General features: G+C 50.2%; 1 pseudogene; it reads right to left on the bottom strand.

The window, feature by feature from the left end:
* Positions 1–3,877: 3,877 nt before the first annotated feature.
* The window catches only part of LOC118515810, a 9,555-nt pseudogene continuing 5,932 nt past the window's right edge, over positions 3,878–7,500 (bottom strand).

Below are 7,500 nucleotides of genomic sequence, written 5' to 3'. Positions count from 1 at the left end.
CCGTAGGACGACCATCACCAGTTAAGGTGTAGTTGACTTGTCAGGGCACGGTAGTCCCCACAAGTCCCCGATTATTCGTGGATATCGTCCTACGATTGTTTCTGACTCCTTTTGCTCCCCGCAGGTCCCCGTAGGACGACCATCACCAGTTAAGGTGTAGTTGACTTGTCAGGGCACGGTAGTCCCCACAAGTCCCCGATTATTCGTGGATATCGTCCTACGAGTTTTTGTGACCCTTGGGTTCCCGGCAGGTCCCCGTAGGACAACCATCACCAGTTAAGGTGTAGTTGACTTGTCAGGGCACGGTGGTCCCCACAAGTCCCCGATTATTCGGAGATATTGTCCTACGAGTTTTTGTGACCCTTTTGTTCCCCGCAGGTCCCCGTAGGACGACCATCACCAGTTAAGGTGTAGTTGACTTGTCAGGGCACGGTAGTCCCCACAAGTCCCCGATTATTCGTGGATATCGTCCTACGAGTTTTTGTGACCCTTGGGTTCCCGAACTTTGCTACGATGGTTCTGCCTCCAGAGGAGACTTATGAACACTTCGTATCATTTCTTACACCGAACCATGGGATCGCGAGATTGCTCCCGGATCCCTAATCACCTTACATTTTCGTTTCGTTTCCGTACACTACGATGAGCTAATTCAATTTGTTTGTTCGTCTGGCGAACGTTTTATTGCGGAATTACCGCGGTACTTCCAGCCGGGTATGGCTGCCGTACGACCTACAGGATAGATCATCGAACCACTTTTCGTGCATATTGTCCGTCGAGGGTATCACCTCGATACCCCCAACAGACCTTTGGACACTTCCTCACTACTCCTTGGAGCAGCAATCAGGGAACCATATAGTAGGAACAGCCGAATATGGAACTCTTTTCGTACTTTGGACACCTCCTATAACTTGTATGGCGACTTCGGGGACCTTCATTTCGTTCTCAGTTGGTACCCCTATTTCGGTCTTTGGACACCTCGTCTTACCCGTATAACTCACTTTAGGTCCACTTATTTGCCTGATATCTCATCGTGAACCCGTTTTTCGTACACCGTACACACCTAGGAACACCACATATGCGTTTCCCTTTCGATCGTGAAGTTTTCAAATTTTTCGATTTTTGGTCCTAGAAATTCATGAACGGTGGGAGACCAAAATTTTTCATAAAAAAAAATTTTCACCGTTTGACCATAAAAACCTTCTTTTCGTACATACCCCATCATTTCTTCACGTTTTAGGCCATTTCTGAAATTTTCGCTTCGATAGTGTGTCCCCTATAATACAAAATGAACATTTTGCATCTCCCACAAGTGGCCATTTTTTTCCGCCACTGAAGAACACGACCTCGGGAACTCGGACCTAGGACGTGGCCATGTAAGTCATAGGCCACCCCAACTTTTGCAAAATACTGTTTCTTTTCACTTTTCATGATCTAAGGCGCGTTCCGACGGCGTTTTGAACAAATTTATGAGAAAAAAAATTTTGACCCTCGGACCAAAATTTTTTCGTTCGGTGCCCCATGGCCTATGGCCAGTATGGGAACTCGGGATGCCGATATGACAAAATTTGTCAAAAAATCACTAAAAAGTCGCTATGGCCCATTATTTAGAGCTTGTTGAGACCTTTCTAAAACACCTTGGTTGACCCCTGTCCGATAAGTAGTTTTCGAGATATTCGAGAAAATGTGATTTTTTGGGACTTAGAAAATTTTTGACCCGTGCCCTAAGAAAAAGTGATTTTTTCATAGGACAAATTTTTCTTCGCAAATACTTTTTGGTTTCACTTTTCATTATTAGAAACGCGTTCCGAAGCCATTTTCATCAAAATCTCGTGAAAAAAAAATTTCACCCCCGGACCAAAAGTTGGCCGTTCGGTGCCCTATGGCCTATGGCCAGTATGGGAACCAAGGATGCCGATATGCGAAAAAGTGTCAAAAAATCACTTGAAAGTCGCTATGGCTCATTAAATAGAGCTTGTAAAGACCTTTCTAAAACACCTTGGTTGACCCCTGTCCGATACGTAGTTTTCGAGATATTCGAGAACATGTGATTTTTTGGGACTTAGAAAATTTTTGACCCGTACCCTAAGAAAAAGTGATTTTTTCATAGGACAATTTTTTCTTCGCAAATACTGTTTGGTTTCACTTTTCATTATTAGAAACGCGTTCCGAAGCCATTTTCATCAAAATCTCGTGAAAAAAAAATTTCACCCCCGGACCAAAAGTTGGCCGTTCGGTGCCCTATGGCCTATGGCCAGTATGGGAACCAAGGATGCCGATATGCGAAAAAGTGTCAAAAAATCACTTGAAAGTCGCTATGGCTCATTAAATAGAGCTTGTAAAGACCTTTCTAAAACACCTTGGTTGACCCCTGTCCGATACGTAGTTTTCGAGATATTCGAGAACATGTGATTTTTTGGGACTTAGAAAATTTTTGACCCGTACCCTAAGAAAAAGTGATTTTTTCATAGGACAATTTTTTCTTCGCAAATACTGTTTGGTTTCACTTTTCATTATTAGAAACGCGTTCCGAAGCCATTTTCATCAAAATCTCGTGAAAAAAAAATTTCACCCCCGGACCAAAAGTTGGCCGTTCGGTGCCCTATGGCCTATGGCCAGTATGGGAACCAAGGATGCCGATATGCGAAAAAGTGTCAAAAAATCACTTGAAAGTCGCTATGGCTCATTAAATAGAGCTTGTAAAGACCTTTCTAAAACACCTTGGTTGACCCCTGTCCGATACGTAGTTTTCGAGATATTCGAGAATAAGTGATTTTTTGGGACTTAGAAAATTTTCGACCATGACATATATGAAAAGTGATTTTTTCATAGGACAATTTTTTCTTCGCAAATACTGTTTGGTTTCACTTTTCATTATTAGAAACGCGTTCCGAAGCCATTTTCATCAAAATCTCGTGAAAAAAAAATTTCACCCCCGGACCAAAAGTTGGCCGTTCGGTGCCCTATGGCCTATGGCCAGTATGGGAACCAAGGATGCCGATATGCGAAAAAGTGTCAAAAAATCACTTGAAAGTCGCTATGGCTCATTAAATAGAGCTTGTAAAGACCTTTCTAAAACACCTTGGTTGACCCCTGTCCGATACGTAGTTTTCGAGATATTCGAGAATAAGTGATTTTTTGGGACTTAGAAAATTTTCGACCATGACATATATGAAAAGTGAATTTTTCATAGGACCAAAAAGTTTGTCCAAATAGGGTTTTGGTTCACTTTTTATGGTCAGATAAGTGATCCGATGCTATTTTCATGATCATTAGAGGGATTTCACGCTGTGACCACAAATTTTCATACTTCATACTTGTCCCGGTGCCGTATATGGGAGGACCGGGGGAACATGTCTTCGTAAGTCGTGATGTTCAGTGACGGATTTCTGGGACTTAGAAAAAAATGTGCTCTCAGGCACATTATATGCTCCATACACACATTATTTTCATTCTTCATACTTGTCCCCGTGCCGTGTATGGGAGGACCGGGGGAAGATGTGTTTGTAAGTCGTGATGTTCAGTGACGGATTTCTGGGACTTAGAAAAATAAATGTACCCTTAGGCACATTATTTGTATCAATAATTGTATCCCCAGCCTTTCATGGGGAACTTTTCCGTATTCCCGGACTTGTACATTTTTCGGGTTCCACCTCCCGATAATGTATCTCTACTGTGCATTACGTACCTTATAACGCACGGCACCCATTGGGTGACTCCACTTAACCATCTTTCGATAATGCCCGTGTTGCAGATATAATCCCAACACCTACCAGGCTTTATATGTACATCGAACGTTACATACGATGCACCCCGTATTCCCGGACTTGTACATTTTCTTGTACATACTACCGGGCCAGGACGTGCCTTGCGTCCACCATAACACCACCAGGCGTAGGTCGCCTGAGAGGATCGATGCGAACGCATCTCTACAACTTGAAACTCCTAGCCTGAAGTCCCGTCGTTTGCGGGCGGTCGGTGGGCATCGAAACTAGTCAAGTCCACGGTCGGCGAGGTCGGCGGCCACCGGCGTTCCCTATGGTCAGGTACTAACACGTGCAGTGCGACCCCGCGCGATGCGGCCCAGTCTATGAAGCGGGGATGAGGCGCCAGGCTGCAGAGGCAGTTCCAGCGGATCTCGGAGGGTTGTTAGGCCCGCTAGCTTCCGATTGCCCATTAGGTTTTGAAGCGCTATCAGCTCGGATTGGTTACGACCTTAGAGGCGTTCAGGCATAATCCAGCGGACGTAGCGTCATACCAAAGTCCGGTCGAACTAGTATTGAGCCAGTGGTCCGTACCTGTGGTTCCTCTCGTACTGCACAGGAGTTCCGTTACGATAGCACGTATTAGCACACACCAGTAGGGTAAAACTAACCTGTCTCACGACGGTCTAAACCCAGCTCACGTTCCCTTGAAAGGGTGAACAATCCTACGCTTGGGGAATTTTGCTTCACAATGATAGGAAGAGCCGACATCGAAGGATCAAAAAGTCACGTCGCTATGAACGCTTGGCGACCACAAGCCAGTTATCCCTGTGGGTTCTCCATTATTGCGGCAGAAACCCTCACCACCAGAGGGCGTCGGAGTGAGGTATGAGCAGATTACTGCGTCCTCGGACGGTGTCCGTGGACACTACCATGATGGAGGGCGCGAAAAAACTCACCGCTGAGCCGAAAGTGTTGCTTACTCGCAGCAGCACAGCATCGAGCAGTACGACGAAGGCGACGAAGGCGACTTCCAGCAACAAGCCAGCTCCTGAGGCTCCTGAGGCGGCGCCTGTTATGGCGTCGTTGGCATCGCTGGAGAACACGCTCGCGATAATGTCCGATGAGCTTATAAGCACTCGGTTGTTGCTGCAGGCAAATCTGGATGAGCGCAAGGGGCTTCTTGACATGATCAAGGACCTTCAACGGGCGAAGGAGGAAGCTGACAGCCGGCACTGGAAGGAAGTGCAAGCACTGCGGGAGGAAATTCGCGAGATGGCTGAGCTTATCCGGAAGCTTGCAGCCAAACAAGATGCCTCTCCAGACGCGCCACTACAACCAGTTGCACAGCGCAGCCAGGCGGCCACCGGGTCGCAGCAGCAGCAGCAGGCGAAGCAGCAACAGCAGCAGGCGAAACAGCAACAGCAGCAGCAGCAGAAGCAGCGGCAGCAGCAGCAGCAGCAGCAGCAGCAGCAGAAGCAGCAGCAGAAGCAGCAGCAGCAGCAGCAGCAGCAGCAGCAGCAGCAGCAGCAGCAGCAACAACAGCAGCAGCAGAAACGGCAGACGGGTGAGCGAAGCCAGCAGCCATCCAGCGACTTCCCCACCCTTACTGCTGCAGAGGATGCGATCGGCGATAACGGTGGCTCGTGGGCGCAAGTTGTCCGGCGCCCGGCTCGTAAGCAGCCACCACAGCAGCAGAAAACAGCAGCAGCACAGCCGGCGTCCAAAACCCAGCAGCAGGCGCAGGCTCCAACAAACGTGACTAATCGGCAGCCAAAACATCGTCCCGACGCCATCGAAGTCACGCCAGGCGAGGGTCAAGCCTACTTGGAGGCCTACCGGATGATTCGCTCGGCGACAGAACTGGCCCATCTGTCTGAGGTGCTCGGAATTGGACGGCGAACATCACGCTCGCGATTGGTTATGAGCTTGCCGGAATCCGCAAACTCGTTGGAGGTGTTTAACGCAGTGAAGGCATTCTGCGATAAAACAACTCCATCACTCGGTTGCAGACTTATCACCAACAAAGTCGAGGTTCGAGTAGATCATATCGACCCTTTAGCGGCGGTGAAGGAGGTGGCGGAAGCGCTGACAGCCCTTTCGGGGGAACCCATCAGCGAGAAGGAGGTTCGCCTGATCACGATGAACGACTCGACGAAGATGGCCTGGGTTCGAGTCTCCGAGAAGGCGGCGGAGAAGCTGGCAGGACAGCACATCAAGGTGATGTACACCTCGAGTCCTGTCAGCCGCGTGCAGCAACGACAGGATTGGCTGCAACGATGCTTCCGTTGCCTGGAACTCGGCCACGTGCAGGCGAAGTGCAAGAGCGCGATCGATCGATCGGACGCCTGCATCCGATGCGGGAAGACGAGCCATCTGGCGATGGATTGCCAGGAGGAGCCGTGTTGCGCGATTTGCAAGGGCCCGCACTCGATAGGTCACCCGACCTGCCGACGTTAAAAGTCCTGCAGATCAATCTCGGGCGGAGCCGTGCAGCTCAAGATCTTATGCTGCAGACGGCGAAGGAGGTTGGCGCGCATGTTGTCATCGCCAGCGAACTGTACAGGCCTCCGCGTGACAACATCAAATGGGCGATCGACGAGCAGCAGAACGTGGCTATTGTTGCAACCGGCGAATACCCCATTCAACATCTTGGAGGAAGCGCAGCCTCGGGATTGGTGGTTGCAACAATCGGGGGCGTTGCCTTTGCCAGCTGTTACGCACCGCCCAGCATCAGCAATGCGGAGTTCGACGACTATTTGGAAGCAGTAGAAATGGCGCTCGCCGGGTATCCTGCAACGGTGCTAGCAGGCGACTTTAATGCGTGGAACGAGGAATGGGGCAGCGCTCGCACAACATCGCGAGGCGAGAATCTGATGGGAACGGTCAACCATCTCGGGCTGCTGACGCTGAACCTTGGAAGCGAGCCAACGTTCACCGGCAACGGAGTCGCACGTGAAAGCGTGATCGACGTGAGCTTTGCCTCGCCAAGCGTCGCAGTTCCGGGTGAATGGAGTATCGTCAACAAATACTCTGGCAGTGACCACAGGTACATCGCATTCAGCGTAGCCATTCCAAGTAGGCGAACAAGCCAGAGTGGACGACATCAGCAGCATCAACACCAGCTACAGCGACGAGGAGGGCTGCACAACACCAGCGGCCTAGCAAGGCACGCCGGAGTGAGGTGGAAGACGGCACAGTTCGATCGCGAGTGCTTTGAGATAGCGCTCTCAAACAGCCGCTTCAGCCTCGCATCAACTCCGGACGAACTGCTCGTCGGCTTAACTGCTGCTTGTGACGGGGTCATGCAGCGAGTCACCGGGCCAACCTTTCGTGTCTCGCCGAAGATGTACTGGTGGACGCCTGAGATCGAGCGGTTGCGGGAGTGCTGCGCAGTCGCTGAGGGACAACGCCATCGGGCTACCACTCCTGAAGATCGAGCCGTCGCATCTTCCGATCTTCTTCGGCAACGCGGGCTGCTTGCGCAGGAAATCCTCCACAGCAAGGAACGATGCATGCAGGAGCTGATCGATAGCGTGGAGGATGATGTGTTCGGGATGGGGTACAAGGTGGTGATGGCCAAACTGCGCAGTCGCACACCACCTGAGACTGATCGCGCAGTTCTACAGCCGATTGTAGACACCCTATTCCCGACACATCCGCCGTTCGAGTGGCCAGCGATTGAGATGGACGACGAAGCGGATGTATCACCGATCACCAGCGAGGAGGTGATTATGGCCGCAACGAGGATGGCGTCGTCAAAAGCTCCGGGACTTGACGGCATCCCAAATGCAGCGCT

This window comes from Anopheles stephensi, unplaced genomic scaffold, assembly GCF_013141755.1.
Source record: "Anopheles stephensi strain Indian unplaced genomic scaffold, UCI_ANSTEP_V1.0 ucontig191, whole genome shotgun sequence".
Classification (NCBI taxonomy): Eukaryota; Metazoa; Arthropoda; class Insecta; order Diptera; family Culicidae; genus Anopheles; species Anopheles stephensi.
Note: the sequence above shows the minus strand (reverse complement) of the source record. Positions and strands in the feature narration are given on the sequence as shown.